The sequence below is a fragment of the Theobroma cacao genome, chromosome 8, assembly GCF_053813885.1.
Source record: "Theobroma cacao isolate CCN51 chromosome 8, ASM5381388v1, whole genome shotgun sequence".
NCBI classification, from domain to species: Eukaryota; Viridiplantae; Streptophyta; class Magnoliopsida; order Malvales; family Malvaceae; genus Theobroma; species Theobroma cacao.
The window spans coordinates 13,962,424-13,981,018 of record NC_142646.1 but is presented as its reverse complement, the minus strand read 5'-3'; positions in this window follow the sequence as shown (position 1 = coordinate 13,981,018).

Sequence of the window (18,595 nt, the reverse complement as noted above, 5' to 3'; positions counted from 1 at the left end):
TTGATTACTCACAATAGCGGGAGTTTAGAGTACTTCTATTCTTGGTCCTCAGGTACGATATCTTTACCTTTATCAGAGGGCTTACTACCTATGCATAATACACGACACGTAATTCAATATATTTGTGCCAAACTGTAATAAAACTATTTCAGGTTCTATATGAATGCATGAAATTGAATGAGAATTGTTTGAATAATCACTTAAAGACGGCGTTCTAAGTGGGTTCAATTATGATCGGACTGAATTTGTATTCGACTTAACTCGAACTATACATTGTTGAATTAACCAAAACATCCGATTCAACTTCAAATATATTCATTACACTTCCAATATTCCAAATACACCAAAGTACCTCAATGAGCTTGATTGTGACTTAATTCATCATAACCGAAATTCATTCCGATTCTGAACTAACGTGCTAATTAGTGTTAACATAGTCCAATAAATCCATCTACATCATTATGAATCAAATCCAAGTCCATTTACTTTGATTTTCTCATTATTGTTCAAGTCGTTTACTAAAGGAACTATACTTTTTGATAGCCGTTTTCGATACCCGATACCACAAATCATCGATTACGAGCTAAATAACATGAAATACAATAAAATCCATCATTAACATGTCATCTATAAAATTCGGCCAAAGAGGGTTGTTTAAGGGCATGTGATTTTCTTGCTTGTTTTTCATGCCAAACATCATCAAACAACTAAAAACACTAAGATATCATGAAATCTAGCAAAATCCATCATCAAAACCTCTCTCCCTATGTTCGGCCAGCAAGTATTCCCTCATGGAAACTTGTGTTTCATCCATAGAAAATGAAAAAGAAAGCATGGGAAAGGTAGATCTTAAGCTAAAATTGAAAAATCTTACCTTTGATTGCTTTCTTCTTTGAAATTCAACAAATTTCTCTTGAATTTTCCTCTCTAGGGTTTGTTTCTATTCTTTTCTCTTTGTTCTTTGCTTTGGCCGACCATGAAGAGTGAAATGGGAGAGTTTATAAAGGAAATTATGAAAATATTAAAGCTTGACATGTGTCACCATGTGATTGGTCCATGGTTAAAACTTAACAATTAAGCATTTTCTCACCATGTAATCTCTTAATCATCCAAAGTATAAAATAATAATAGGTGACATTCATGGGCTTGACAAGTGTTATGATGGTGTAAAATTCCAAAAATTCCAATTACGTCCTCGTGGACATGTAAAATGACTGTTTGCCCCTATGCTCGAAAAAATGTCGAAATTAAAAATTTTCATTTCGCAAATTCAAATTATGCTCCAAATAATCAAACTTGGTCAAAAATTCCGTCCAACATTCCCATTTTGCCCTTACATTATGAAAATTCCTAATTTGACTCCAAATTAATCCTCGAACTCCGAATCACCATATTAAGACATTCTAAGGTTCAATAACTCTCAAATACATCCTAAAATCTCTATTCAAACTAGTTCGAGGTTTTAATCGACTTAATTGTACCACTAGGTACGATACCGATTTTTAACGATTCTTCGAGGCATCCCAGTATGTAGATATGCTATCAAGTACATGAATGACATGACAAGTATATAATAGAGTAGGGCTTGACAGTAGTAACCAATGAGATGATCCCTAAGCCAAGGTTTGGACCGAGGCTAAAACCAATAAGGTCCAAACCAATTTTAAAGCAATCAATACACTGTATTGTGGTCTAACTCCCACTGAATTCAATAAAGTATCAAGTTGTACCATAACAAAACAGGTGTGGGATAAACTTAAGATTATCCATGAAGGGACTTCTCAAGTCAAGGAGTCCAAGATAGCCCTCTTGACCCACAATTATGAAATGTTTAAGATGAAGCCTGGTGAAGATATCACCAGCATGCTAGATAGATTCACAAACATCACAAACAAACTTAGCCAGCTAAGCAAACCAATTCCCTAGCATGAAATTGTTAAAAAACTTCTTAGAAGCCTACCTAAAAATTAGAAGCCTAAAGTGACTGCCATTCAAGAAGCCAAGGACTTAAATGTTATAACTTTGGATGAAATTTGCGGTTCCCTCTTTACTCATGAGCTAAAACTCAAGGAAGAGGAAGAAAAAGATAGGAATGAAGAAAGAAAAGAAGAAGAGCATCGCCTTAAAAGCCAGTATTCTTGAAGAAGAACTAGGTGATCTATCCTGTAATAATGATGAAGAACTAGCATTGGTTGCAAAGAGATTCAAAAAGCTAATGGGCAAAAGAAATCGAAGATTGGCTAAAAGAGGGTTTAGAAGACATCAAGGTTCTTCATGGAGAACTAGAAACAAAAATGACTCCAACAAAAAGGAATAGCTTACATGCTTCAAATTTAAGAAGCCTGGACATTTGAAGTCAGAATGCCCCTTGCTAAAAGAAGAAACTCTAAAGAAAAACAAAAAATCTAAGAAGGCAATGGTTGCAACTACTTTCTCAGATAGTGATACTTCAAGTTTTGAAGTTGAGGAAGAAAAAGCTGAAGAAAGGGCAAACCTGTGTTTGATGGCATAGGATGATGAATCCGAGGTATCCTCATCCCCTTGCAATATTTCTATTGATGAACTTCAGGATGAATATGAATGTTTATATGAAGAATTTGAGAAACTTGTTTTGAAATACAAGACTTTAAAGAAAAAGACTGTATCTCTAGAAACAAATTTGGAAAAGATTAAACTTGACTTTGACTCTATTTTTGAACAAAGAAATTTTTTACAAATTGACTTGAAACATTCAAAAATAGATTTTGAAACTCTAAAATTAGAATTAGAAAGCAAAACTGAAGCCTTACAAAAGGTAAGTGAAGAAAATGCTGCACTCAAAAGTTTGAAAAATGAAACTTCAAGTAGAAATACATACTTAAAGAAAAATTCTATTAAGGCATCATCTAGGTGTTATATTTGTGATAGAATTGGTCATTTATCCTATGATTGCTGTACAAAGAGAAATGTGCAGAAAATTAGAAAAATTTGGGTTCCAAAAGGATTCTTTGTTGCTGTTAACAATCAAGGACCCATCAAAGTATGGGTACCTATTAAGAAAAACTAAAAATTGTTTTGTAGGTTGAGCTGCACTCAAAAGATACATGTTCAAGAGCTCAACTAAAGAAAAAGCAGCCTTGGTATATGGACAGTGGCTGCTCAAGGCACTTGACAGGAGATGAAATGCTATTTGCTCAATTGGACAAAAGAAAGAGAGGTACCGTATCCTTTGGTGATGATTCAAAAGGTAGAATTCATGGCATAGGAATGGTTGGTAAGAACTCCCAAACTCAAATTAATCATGTGTTATTGGTTAAAGGTTTGAAACATAATTTATTAAGTATTAGCCAATTGTGTGACTAAGGTTTTAAGGTATGTTTTGACTCCACTAAATGTGAAGTGATAGATATAAGCACTAACAAAGTCTCATTTATAGGAAAAAGAATAAAGAATATGTATGTTAAATTTCTTGAGAATCTTGAAATGGATTATGAAACATGTCTTGTAGAAAAAGTTGAAAATGATGGCTGGCTATGGCATAGGAGACTTAGACATGTGAGCATGCATACCATGTCAAAGTTAATTAAGAAAAATCTAGTTATAGGATTGCCTAAGCTTAAACTTGAGGATGATCAAATTTGTGAGGCATGTCAATTAGGTAAACAAACTAGAACATCTTTTAAAACCAAGAAAGTTGTCTCCACATCTAAACCTCTTGAATTGATGCACATTGATCTATTTGGTCCAATAAGTACAACTAGTCTTGGAGGAAATCTTATGGTTTCATTATAGTTGATGACTACTCTAGGTACATTTGGGTTTATTTTCTTACTCATAAAAATGATGCTCTACTAGCATTCATAAGTCATTGTAGGAAAGTTGAAAATGAAAAAAGACTAGCTATAGTTAGTATTAGGAGTGATCATGGAGGTGAGTTTGAAGGAGATGAATTTAAAAATTTTTGTAATGAAAAGGGGTTGGATCATAATTTTTCTGCACTTAGAACACCCTAGCAAAATGGAGTTGTAGAGAGGAAAAACCAAACCATGAAAGAAATGGCTCGAACTATGCTATGTGAGAATAATCTACCTAAATACTTTTGCACAGAAGCTGTTAACACAGTAGCTTATATCCTTAATAGAGTGTTATAAGAGCCATGATATCAATGACCCCATATGAGCTATACAAAGGTAGAAAACCAAATATCTCTGACCTTAGGAGCTTTGGCTACAAATGCTTTGTGTTGAACAATGGAAAACAACCTTTAGAAAAGTTTGATGCAAAGAGTGATGAAGCTATATTTCTAGGATATGCATTAAACTTAAAAGCCTATAGAGTCTTCAACAAAAGATTTTTAACAGTTGAAGAATCCATCCATGTAGTTTTTGATGAATCTAATACCTTACAAAAGGAAATTTTTTATGATGAAAATTGTCACAACCCAAATTTCGAGCTATGACCGTCGCATGTCCCTAATGGGCACAGCCCACTAAGCCCAAGCAAGCCTCTTTATGCAATCCCGATCATCATTCCCAACCATCATTTGTAAAACCACATATTATAATTCTCCACTATAATCATTTCGGTAACATTTTATAGCAACCCAATATTCACATTCGTATTATGTTAAAATAATGTCACTCATTTGCCAGCCCATAATGGCATCAGTAATCAAATATACATATTTGATTTTTAACATACATGAATCTTAGTGGTCTACATTACTTATGTGTATACACAAACATAAGACTCTTAACCATCAGCGGAGTGACCGTGGGTGAAGGTACAGCTATTGAGATGCCATAGTACCTACCAAGAAGGTGAGCATATGTATTCCACTCAATCTAGGTCCTAATTGCCTCCAAATCTAAAAACATGAATTTTAAAAACGTGAGTATAAAACTCAGTGAGTGAACATAAGAAGGGAACAAGCAATCGATAGGAAGAATTTGGAAATCATGATGCACTTGTTTCTAAAAACAATGCAATTGATTTAATTTCTTACTAAAAACCCCTCATTTCAAACTTTGATTAATAACCTCATAGTGTTGCAAAAACCCAAGATCAATCCATGAAGTTAAATGGGTGAAAAATATGTCAAAATCAAGCAAGGTAGCAAGCATGGCAGCAAGTTTCTCACTGCAACGAAGTTCATTCTCGTTGCAGTGAGATTCAAGCGGTCAAAACAGAAAGTTTCTCGCTACAATGAGAACTAGTATTAGTTTGCATATGTTTTAGTTTTTCTAGTATATCTCTCGTTACAGAAGTCTAATTGACCTGATTTTTTACCATTAAAAAGCTAAGAGGCAGGGCTACAACTTTGATATTTACCACTTTTCCTAGTTCGGAACGAAAGGTGGTCAAAATCTTTATTAAAGTGAAAGCACTGCATTAGAACTTGAGAGTTTCTCGCTACAGTGAGTTGCTGGCTGCCAAAACAGAATGTTTCTCGCTGCAGCGAGAAACAGGGCACCTAAATGTAAAAAGGACCTCATTTGCACTAAAAATCCATTTGGGGCTGCAATAAACTCAATTTGTAAGAAAATGGGACATTCTCAAGATTCATCATGCCAATTTCAACATGAAATACTCAAAAATTTCCAAAGTTCAAAATTTCAAAATTTCACATGCATTACAACCATATACTATATTCATGAACTTTTATTTCATAAACATATATATACATATATACATAAATAAAAACCAATACCACCATCATCTCACCCAGCTCATGTGCATCCCCCCACATCGTGCCATAGCTAAAGTCATCGTGTGCATTCCCCCCACATCGTGCACAATCAGTGCCATCGTGTACATCCCCCACATCGTGCATAGGGCACTATCATTATCTATCTCCCTCACCACAGTCATCACCGGCATGTAGATCCCCCTACGTCGTGCACATGCGCGGTCATAATTATCACACAATATCAACTATTAATGCACAACATATATATATATATATATCAACATAATGTAGTAGTGCATGAATCCATAACAGCCACATGTCACAACATAGAGACAATTTATCAAAGGCTTGTCCCCAAGGCACACGTTTTTAAGAAAATTGGATAAAATCAATCAATGTTTGTGCAAATAGATTCACATTCCCAAAATAAATTTTGAAATGCAAGTTCACTCACCAGTCTTGTTTACTAACTAGGTGTTTAGAGAGGAAATTCGCACTTCCATACTTTCTCTCACTAACTAGGTGTTTAGAGAGAGAAAGAGAAAAAGCCCCTATAATAGCTTGGGAATTGTTGAAAAGAAGTTCAAAGTTACAAAGCTATCAAGGTGAGTAGTAAATTAACATTGGGTTTTAAGTGTTGATAATGTCTAGTGATTGGTTTGTGAGTTTTATTGTTGAGATTGTGTATTGACTCTAATGTGACTAGAATAGTGGGAATAGATAACCATTTAAAAATGGCAATTGAAAGCTAGCTAAGAGATAGCTTTTAGAGTTTATAATGTGAATTAACATAATGGTGATGTTAATGTAATGGTAGGTTCCAACGAAGTTTGATCCTTCCAATTGGACCATTAGGGAAGTTAGAGTCGGTTAAAGGCTCAATAAACACCGGTGAGTGGACTTGCATTTCAAAATTTGTTTTAGGAATGTAAACTTATTTGCACTATATACTTGAATGATTTTATTCAACTTTCTTTAAAAACGAGTGCTTTGGAAATAAGCCTTTGATAAATTGATTTTATGTTATGACATGTGGCTGTTATGGATGGTTGAACTACTACACTATGTTGATATATATATTTATACGAATAATGTTCTATATTGATATTGACCCGGCTATGTGCGAGTGGGAGTGCACATAAGTCATTGTTGACCCGGCTATGTGCTAGTGGGAGTGCGCATAAGCTGTTGCATATGAGATGATGATCATGGGAGGTTGTACATGATGATTGATATATATATATATATATATACGTACATATATGGTATATGGTTGAGATGCAAAAATGTGAGCATTTGAATTGTTGAAATTTGGGAGTTTGTATGTGTTACATGTTGCTTTTGCTATATTTAGCAAGATGGCTTTGATTTAAGGGAAAGGGAATTTTTTTTGTCTTGATGTTCTGATTCTCACTACAACAAGAAACTCTCCAGTTTTGAAGGGGTTGGCTGACCGGAAACTCGCTGCAGCGAGAATCCCTTCAGCGGTTTTGAAGGGGTTGGCTTTGATACTGTTTCTCGTTACAGCAAGAAAGATTCTATCCTGCATGTTACCCTATTCAGTTTTTGCCATATTTTCACCCTTTTAACTTCATGGATTAGTCATGGGTTTTTGTAACACTATGAAGTTATTGATCAAAGTTTTAAAGGAGGGGTTTCTAGTAAGAAATTAAATCAATTGCATTGTTTTTGAAACAAGTGCATCATGATTTCCAAATTCTTCCTATTGATTGCTTGTTCCCTTCTTATGTTCACTCACTGAGTTTCGTACTCACGTTTTTTAAATTCATGTTTTCAGATTTGGAGACAGTTGGGACCTGGATTGAGTCGCACATATATGCTCATCTTCTTGATAGGTACTATGGCATCAGAGTAGCTGTATCTTCACCACGAGTCACTTTGCTGACGGTCTCGAGTCTATTACTTGTGAACATGTATATGTAATGTAAGCTACTAAGAGTCATGTTATAAATGAAGTATGTATATGTTGGATTGATAATGATAGTACTTTGATATAATATAAATGTGAATATTCAGTTGTTATAAAATATTACTGGAACATTTACTTTTGAGAGTTACAGCACTTCATTTTAAAGATGATAGATGGGAATGATAATCGGAATTGCATAAAGAGGCTTGCTTGGGCTTAGTGGGCTATGCCCATTGGGCCCATGCGCCGGTCATGGCTCGAGAATTTGGGTTGTGACAGAGTTGGTATTAGAGCCCTAGGTTTAGTCGAGTTCTAGGGATTCTCGTGTCAGTTAGCGGAGTTGTCGAAGTTAATGTAGCGTCCTGTCTATGGTTTTTGACTACATCATAAGTCATAGACAGGAAGCTATATGAACTCCTATTCCTAGTAACCTACCCTTTTGCTATTGTCATGTAAAGGGCATAAATTGTATCGTTGCTTAGGTTTGAGATGCCACCCAAGACACAAACCATTATTGGAAAGATTTTTAAGCAAATGCTCCTAATGAAAGGTCAATATAATGATATATTCCTCCGACTAAGGATAGAGGAAGGTGGAGCTGGACTGTTAGGTCCGTAATAGTTTATTCATTTGGTGGAATTATGATTTGAACCCATGGTTATCAAAAAAAAAATTAAAATTTTAGAGACTATGGATTGTATTTGAGGTCAATATAGGGAGGACGTACGATAATGGTAAAAAGAGCTGTATTTTGATTGGAATGAATAGTGATTATTATGACTCGCTTGAGGTTTATAAATTTAAGTATCGAGAAAAGTGTAAACCAATGTTTCTGTGCACGGAGGTAAGTGCACTGTGTTAATTGAGCTTGACATGCCCCTATAGAAATGGTGTGGGCTTTTGAAAACTTTTAGAAGCGTATAAGTGTTGAATATGTGTATTGTAAAACCCGACCCTATAAACACATGTCATGACATACATGCACTGAGTAGCATGTTATTATGCTAGGAAAGCATCTAAGAATAGACGAAACTCGGTATCGTACCTAACGGTACACTTAAGTTGATTTAACCTTGAACTTGTTCAAATAGTAATCGTAGGATGAAATTTAATATTTTATAGTCAAGGAATGGCTAAAAACGATTGTTCGGAGTTCGAGGGTTCATTAGGGGTAAAATTGAAAATTTTGATGTTTAGGGGTAAAATCGTAATTTTGCCACTCGCGAACAAAATTTGAGATTTTGAGAGAATTTAGATCAAATTTGACAAATTGGAGAATGGTATGAGAATAGGGGATGAAAACTATGTCTATGGGCAATTTTTCAGTTTTTTGGGTAAAAATATAATTTTTCACTTTTACGGGGGCAAAAGTGTAAATTTAAAAAATTACTCCATCGAGACTTTGGATAAGTCTGAGAATTTTTTCTAAGCTATGGATATGTGGGACAAGTGTATGGTGAAAATTTGGAAACAAATGGATGAAATTTTAAAAATGGGCCAATGGGAAAGTGACACGTGGCATTTTTAAAAATGATATAATATTATTTTAATGAAACGTCAGCCCATTTAAACCCCATTTTAAGTGCTGGCCGGCCATAAGGGAGAACAAGAGAGAAAATAGAGAGGAAAGGAAGAAAAAAAGAAAAACCAAAGAGAAACAAGAAAATTCAAAGGGGAATTCACGTTTTTTGCCCGTTTACGCGTCTAACGGTAAGATTTTTCGACTTTAGCTTGATTTCTATCTTTCTTATGCCTTTGTTTCCATTTAGCATGCTTGAGGAGAGAGATCTAAAAGTAACATCAAGGGCTGGACGAGATTCTAGGGGAGAGATTTTGAAATTTTTAGGTTTTGATTTTTAGTTAAATTAGTAGTTTTAGTTAGTTAAATGTGTTTAGAAATTAAATTGGGCAAGAAAGCATTAAGTTTTCACAATACCCACCCTTGGCTGAATTTGCAATGAGGTACAATGATGATGATCTGATTTTTATTCTAAGAGAAATGAAGAGAAAATGATGAAAAATGGTTAAATATGATAGAAAAACAAAGTAGAAAATTTACCGAGTTAATGTCCCATTTTTGGCCGAATTTTTCAAGGAGGAAAGTGAACTGATTTTGGTGATTTTAGAAGGTTATTGGCTGATATTTAATGGTTAGAAATGTTGGAGAGAGAATGGGACAATTTGGAGCTCAAATGGAGCGCATTAGCAATTTATCGGATAAAGTGCCAAAAATAGGTTAATACTGCGTTTAAGCCGTTTTTGGCTATTGCATTTCATACCATGCATTAGTATAGGATTTAAGTCAATTATATAGTGATTTAGCATCAATGTGGTGAATTGGGTAAATTTTGCAATGTGTTTAGGAGGAGAACCTTCCTGTAAAGGCAAGAAAGTCGTACCCGACTAATAGTGATCGGGGCACCTAGGAAGCATTTCATCTGTACAAACGGTGAGTAAACTTATTATTATTGTAAATTGTCTAGAGTTTATTTTTAAATGCTCTTTATGTATTTTATGAAATGAAAACGAGATTAAAACGGGATTTTTGATGTTTTACAAATAAATGTGACAAATAAAGATATATTGGGTTGATTATGAAATTGAGTAATTGGAGGCTGTTAACTGTCTTGAAAATTATATATTTTCCTATGAATGGCTTATGAGATATGAGTATATGTGGCTATATTTTGTAAATGTATTGGGAAATTTATGTAAGCTGTTTTTACTATGCAGGCTGGATAAATAAATAAAAGTCACGTTATATTGTCGAAATTTTATTAAAATTGGTGGGTTAGTCACTGCAGTGACGGGTTTTCGTGGACTACCTATTAGAGGGGCACGATAAACCCAGTTATATAGTTACTCCAATTGTAGAGGCGAGGAGGGTAACTCATAGGGTAGTATTAGAGCTCACTTCATGTCGAACCCCCACGTGAATGTGTAACTCGGCCAACGCCAAGGAACGGCTTGTTTTAAAAATAAAAATGTGTTTCACATGTAAATGTTATAACAACCTTGGCGGACTCGGTTAGATGCCTCGGCCAAGGTATCCCCGAGGATTAGTTTTGGCTTGAGCCTTGTTTTTAATAAAAAACATAAGCCTTAATAACTGTTTTGGCAAATTACAAATATTTTATGGTTTAAGAAATAAATTGAAAACATTATGAAATGGTTCGTAATTTGTTGTTTAAACTTGCCTCCATTTTACTCGCCTTTAGATATTTATGATAATGTTTGTTTACTCATTGGGATTGCAAAATCTCACCCACCTCTTTTCCAAACATTTCAGGTCTGTGGTAGCTTGTAGATACCCTATTTTGTCGAGGATTCCAGTTAACATCTCTACCACACAGACAGTAGGTTTCTAGCACCAACACTGGGTGTATTTTGGGCCTCTTGTCATTGTAACCATTATTGTACATTATAACTTTGTAAATTTTTGTATGTATGAATTTGTTTTACTTACACGTTACAAAAGATTTCTTACACGTGTTTCTATAAATATTGTTTTATATAAAAATGCTATATTTTAATCAATATTGTGAATAGTGATATTTGTCTATAAATCCTTTTAAAAATTTATCTTTTGATTTATTTGAGCCAAAAACGACCGGTAATTGTTTAAAATGGAATGTTTAACAATGATTACTTACAGGAAAAGAAAGAAACTGATATGTAAGCCTTGCGGGGTTCCGGTTGGCATTTCAGGTAATGAGTGTCAATCGGGACGTCGTTGCGGTTGTCATGGGCCCGAGGGAGGTTCCGGGTCATGACATGTATAGTAGCTTAAATGGAGTTGGTTTTGATTTCAACTAAGTGATTGCGAGATTCCAAGGCTTGAATTGAATTATTGTGGTTTATGGTTATAATTGCATGAATTAGCTCAAGGGTGAAAATGACGGATTATTATAATTGATGTATGGTCATGAAGTAAAAGGCTAGTAAATGATCTACTCTAAGGATGAGCTTGAATTTTGCTATGCTTAGTGTGGAGCCAAAGGATTAAAGGACTAGATGTGGATTTAGCAGTTTGAAATTAAATGACATGGAAATGACAAATTTAGTCTAAGTGCCATATGGAGTTCTATATGAAGATCGATATATGAATTGCTTTAAAGATCAATTTAAAAATATGTTTGGTTCAATATGCAACCTATGATGTAAATGATTAGTTTTGAATGTGACTTCTCCAAAGGTAAGGGACTTAAAACATGTAGATTTTCGGATATGCTCTAAGAGGAAGTTTATGCATCCTAAGCTTAAGAAATTTTGATATTATGACTGCAAAGGCAAGATACAAAAATTACGTGAATTGTTTATCTTATGGATGTAATTGGTTAAGAATTAATGAGTAAAGTCAAGATCTTAACACTAAGTAGTGTACAATTTAATATATGTGTACCTAAGAGTAAATTTAGAGATCATTGCTTAATCAATTTGCACTGGATGTTGTGGTAAAGGTATATGAATGTTAATAATGAAGTATGTCCAAAGTGAGATATGTGGAGACTAATGTTTTGATCGCAAACTTGTGATAGAAAGCTAGTTTTGCAAATTGTGGTTTCCATGATAAAATATATGGAGGTTACCAATATGTAAGCAAACACTTGAAGTTGTATATTTTGTGATTCGCATTCATTGTATGGAAGGAGATATTCCATAGAAGGATTTGGCCTAATTGGTGATTATATGACTATAGGCTTGGTATGAGATTGAGAATGCCTTAACATGTATGAGAAGTGTGTTGCGAAAGGTTGAAAGTCATTAAGACGAATAATGGGTGAAACATAGGTGTTGTTACGACGATCAGAAAAAGCTCAAGGATAATCAATGCAATTATATTAAATTAGATTGGTTTGGTCCAAAATAAGAGTAAGGACAACTTGAAAGATCTTAAAGTAATGTTCAATGGGGTGAATAAGCTATATGTTATCGAATATATATTAAATTGTTAAAGTTATGTGTGGCTTTGAAGATAAGCCTTTGATTATCTGAGTCCTCAATAGAATTCTATTAAAGGATGTGTTTAAGCATTTTGGAAATGTATTGGAAAACATAAGAATAATATACTAGCTTGACTTGCTATAAGAGGTCAAATTTGGATGGCCATGAGTGGTTTGTGAACAATCAAGCAGTTTAAAGTATATGCTCATAAAGGGAGCTATGATTGGTAGATAAAGGTGGAACTTTAGAATTTCATTGTCATAGTTATTAGATTATATTTTGTATTATATGATATAACGTAGAACATCAATGATGAGATTGTGTTCAATGCTTTACGCTTTGAACTGTAAGTTATCGACATGTATCCACCTTGTGAATACCCTGATGAGATAAATTCGAAAGATTTTTCACAATGAGAAAACATTAAAGCTCAAAGAGTAAATGGCTGCATAGTCAAGTTGGGCTCGTGATTGATATGTCACATACGTATGAAGATATGATGCAAGCATAAGTATTCTTGGAATTGTTGGTTTGCGGCAATGATTATCCTACCGTTTTGTGAGCCCGATGAGTTTCTAGTCTTGACATAATTGTAGACGCAAGGCATAAATTGTGAAATGTGCTTCCCCCACAAGTTCCAATTTATTTGACTAATTATTAAGGTAAAGTGCTTGGTAAGGGTAGGCAAAGGTTGAATTTTGTTTCAAATGTTTAGAGAACGAGGGTGACACGGGTTGATTAAACGATACTCCTACTGGTGAGAGAATATAAATATGCTACGGGAATTGCAGAGATCAACTTAGAAAAAAGAGATGATGATTTGACAATTCAAGTAATCGTATACGAGTAAAGATTTGGCAATATGACATGACGTAGAGTTGGAATACTATAATATGAATTTTGACTAACAAAATCGACTTATAAATCACATGGTGTTTGGAGATGGTGCTAATTAGTGGTTGACTCTTGTATGAGAATGGAATATTGAAATCAGCTTTGTATATTCACCACAAATGATGAGCATGATCTAACCAACTAAGAGAAGAAATGACTCTAAAATTGATTGTTGGTTATTTTGGTTTTACAGATGGCTTATTAAGCTTGATATGCCTAAGGCTATTCGAAGTTAAAATTTTTGGAAATATATATATGTATGGTTATATATGTTACATATTGGTATAAAAGCTCATGCGGAGTTAGTTATAATTTGATTCGATGATGACATTCTATCAATGGTTATAGTGCTAAACAATGATTAAGATAATTTATCACTGATTTTGGCAGTGAACAAGTGGATTATAATGTTGTTAGCTTAAAAGTAAGTGTTTATACTTTTGGTATGAGTTCATCAAATTCTATTATATTGTGATCAAACTTGGTGTTTTGTTATAGCCTGAGAGGCTTGGCATATGACCTAGCTTAACTGTGAGCTAGAAATTGTTAGGTTATTATGAAGTACACAAATAGGGAAGTATGACATGAACTTAATATCCTAAGGGGCAATGAAAAATGATGTATCAGTTTTGGTATAGTTTCAACATATACAGTTTTAATGTATAAAGATGTGGGGAAATGTTTATAGCTTATGCGTAAAGGTGTGCATTTGAATTCGTATAATTAAAAGTGTAAAATCTACCTTGATTGATATAAAGCTCATGATTCAAAATGAATGATAATGGATTTAATTTTCTAAGGTAAAAAGGACTAAAAGAAATTAATATCATAAAGGTCTTAACAGATGATTCTTAAATTTTAAAGTGCACTTAAGGAGAGATAAATGTCTAATTTCATCTTTAGATGGATAAACTAATGAGGCCATGAGATCTAATGTTTGGAGTAAATTTGAGAAATATCAAGTTAGATATGATGTAGATGATTGATGACAAGCAAATTAGCTATGACAACGAAAATGTAGAAATAATTAGTAATCAAAATGAGACTTGGAAAGGAACTTTAAAGGGAAAATTTTGAGCAAAATTTAATCTTGAGAGGTTGAGTTATTGGTTAAAGAGATTGGTTAAGATTATAAGGGGGTATGTGGAATGTCATGATTTACTGAAATGCCTTGTGGTATAAGTTGAGATTTATCTAGTGAGCACTCGATCATGAAAGTACTGGAGTTTGTTTTTGGGAATATGATGAGTAATGGTTACTAGATTTGAATCATCTTTGATAAAAAAAAAAGATGAAATGAATAAAGAGAGTTTGATCCTAATGTATTGTGAAATGCTTAAATTGAATTTGTATAGGAGAATGAAAAATGAAATAGAGATTGGTTGACAAATTAGACCCATAGTCAATGGTGGAACAGATGCTTGAATATTAGAAGGTTTGATAAAGAAGCAAGGCATATGAGTTGTGGATGGTTAAGTAAACATGCATAATTGATGATTTAAGGATGATTTGATTGAGGTGTGACTAGAATTAATAGCTTATTTGAATTCTCTTCATGAGATAAAGAATGATATTATTTTGATCCAACAAGAGTGGTAAATATAACTATATACTATAACATTGTCGAGTTTTCTATAAGATTGTAAGTCGATATGATGCATAAACCAAGATGTTATGTTAAGAATGCCTAACGAAAGCGATGTGGCAGAACTTTATAACTTCGATTATTCACCCTACGCCGATTTGAATTCGAGGACGAATTCATTTTACGTGGGGGAGACTGTAGTACCCCGTATTTTGATACAGTAGCTAATAAAGTTTACGGATGCCAATTGAGGTTGATTACTGAGTTAAAAAGGGTAATTCATAAGTGAACCTGTGAAATCTCGATCTCCATAGGCACATAACTATAAGTAGACGCGATAATGCGGACCAGGGGTAATTTCATCATTTCTCTTGGTGAGCCCCTAAAAATAGTTTTCTAATGTTATTAAGGTCCAAGTAGCCCTAAGCAATAGTTTGGGATAAAATATTTCGCATGCGAGAAAATAATAGTAAAATAATAATATTTTTATCGAAGAAGAATTTGCAGGATAAAAAGTGATTCGAAAGTCAATTGAGGCATAATAAGGTATTGTGGGTGCCAAGGAGACAAGAGGAGACAAGAGGAAATTTTTGAAATAAAATAAAATTTTATTAATAAAAATAATATTAAAATATTAATATTTTATTCAGTGTCAAAATTTTTCATGAAGGAGTATATGGTCAATCTAAGTGGGTGAGAAGAAGAATGAGAGAATTTTGGAGAAAAATGACATTAATGGGGCTGCATGTCTTTATTGAGTAAAGAGAGCGCGGGCAAATAAATATTTTAAATATTATAGGGATACCGCGTTGGAGCACAAACTTCATACTTTGTTTCTACATGTGTAGAAAAAGGTAATAGAAGGAAATTAGAGTTAAATGAGTGTTGGGAGGACTAAATTAAAACGGAACGAAACAAAAAAGGTAAAATAGTCATTTTGCACCCCAAGTCAAAATTTTAAGTTTTCGTAAACCCGAGCAGTTTCGATCATTGTGGACCTTGTCCTAGTGTCACAAGAATAAAAAGATTGCAAAAAGGATTGAAGAAGAACAAGTTAACTTGCTAAAGGGCATTTTCATAATTTCTAAGGGAATTGGATAAGTTTGAGCTATAAATATCTTCTCTTTCTAGCAACTTCTTCAATTTCTAGCAGCTTCTTCTTCTTCCTTCTTCCATCTCACATTTGTTTCCCCTTCCATGGAAGCATGGTATGCAAACTTCATAACTTTCTCTCTCTAGCTCCAATTTTAATGCCTTTGTGCACCTTTTCATGGAACCCTTGTGCTCTTTCACTCTTTTACTTCAAAACCCTTGAAAAAAAAATCTCACTTTCATACTTTCTCTCACTAGCTAGGTGTTTAGAGAGAGAAAGAGAGAGAAAGCTCCCATAATAGCTTGGAAAATTTATTGGAAAGAAGTTCAAAGTTACAAGCTACAAAGGTGAGTAGTGAATTAGAATTTATTTTTTTGTGTTGGGAATGATTAGTAAGTAGACTTGTGAATGTTGTAGTTCAGGTTATCCACTCATTTTAGAGTGATTAGGGTAGTGAAGATAGATAGCCATTTAAATGGCAATTGGAAGCTAGCTAAGAGAAAGCTTTAGACCTTATAAGTATGTGAATTGACAAATTGGTGATGCTAATGTGATGAAAGGTTCCAACGAAGCCCTATCATCCCATTTGGATAATTAGGGAAGTTAGGATCGGCTAAAGGCTCAAATAATACCAGTAAGTGAACTTGCATTTCAAAATCGTTTTAAGAAATATAATTGTGTTTTGTATGAAACATTTGAATGATTTATCTAGCTTTTCTTTAAAAATGTACCTGACGAACAAGCCTTTGGTGAAGTGTTTTTATCTTGTGAAAATGTGCTATATAAACGGTTTATGCATTATCACAATATGATGATATGTATAATATGCATTGGGTGTTTCTTTTGTATGTCGATGATGACCCGGCTATGTGCGAGTAGGAGTGCACATACGCCGATGATGACCCGACCATGTGCCAGTAGGAGTGCGCATAAGCCGATGATGACCCGGCCATGTGCTAGTAGGAGTGTGCATAAGCCGATGATGACCCATCTATGTGCCAGTAGGAGTGCGCATAAGCCAATGAGGACCTGGCTATATGCTAGTGGGGGTACGCATAAGCCGATGATGACCCAGTAGGAGTGTGCATAAGCCGATAATGACTCGGCCATGTGCCAGTGGGAGTGCGCATAAGCCGATGAGGACCTGGCTATATGCGAGTGGGGGTACGCATAAGCTGATGATGACCTAGCCATGTGCAAGTGGGGAGTGCACATGAGCTAATGATGATGGGAGGGTGAACATGATGATGAATGAAGTGGGGGTGGTGTACTTGTTGATATATATTTATATATGTATATGGGATAACAAGTTTATGATTCTAACATGTGATTGTTTTAAATGTTGATAACTTGATTATTGTAAATGTGTTCACTTTGATGTGTAATATGTTAGGGATGGATTTTGTGGGATGTTAAAACCTTTTAATTGTCATCTGCCCCGAATCTCGCTACAGTGAGAAACTCTCGAGTTTTGGTGTAGTGCCTTCACTTTGATGAAGATTTTGGCCACCTTCCCGTCTGAAATATGAAATGTGGTAAATATAAAAGTTGTAGCCCTGCCTCTTAGCTTTCTAATGGTCTAAAAATAAGGTCAATTGGACTTTTTTAGTGGAAGATATATTAGAAAAACTGAAATACATGGAAACTAATATTGTTTCTCACTGCAGCGAGAAACATTCTATCCTGCATGTTACCTTATTCGGTTTTTGAGATATTTTCACCCATTTAACTTCAAGGATTGGTCATGGGTTTTTGCAACACTATGAAGTTGTTGATCAAAGTTTTAAATGAGGGGTTTCTAGTAAGAAATTAAATCAGTTGCATTGTTTTTGAAACAAGTGCATCATGATTTCCAAATTATTCCTATTGATTGCTTGTTCCCTTCTTATGTTCACTCACTGAGTTTCGTACTCACGTTTTTAAAATTCATGTTTTCAGAATTGGAGGTAGTTGGGACCTGGATTGAGTCGCACACATATGCTCATCTTCTTGATAGGTTCTATGGCATCTCAGTAGCTGTATCTTCACCTAGAGTTACTCCGCTGACGGTCTCGAGTCTATTACTTGTGAACATGTATATGTAATGTAAACTACTAAGAGTCATGTTATAAATGAAGTATGTATATGTTAGATTGATAATGACAGTACTTTGATATAATATAAATGTGAATATTCAGTTGTTATAAAATATTACTGGAACATTTACTTTTGAGAGTTACAGCACTTTATTTTAAAGATGATGGATGGGAATGATAATCAGAATTGCATAAAGAGGCTTGATTGGGCTTAGTGGGCTATGCCCATTGGGCCCATGCGCCGATCATGGCCCGAGAATTTAGGCTGTGACAAATTTAATTTCCTAACTAATTTGTAAATAAAAGACAAGTCAAGATGCTTGTTAAATTCGAAACAAAGTTAATTGGTTAAAGAAAGAAAGAATAAAGTGAATAGTGAAGATAGGACTTTAGTAATTGATTAACA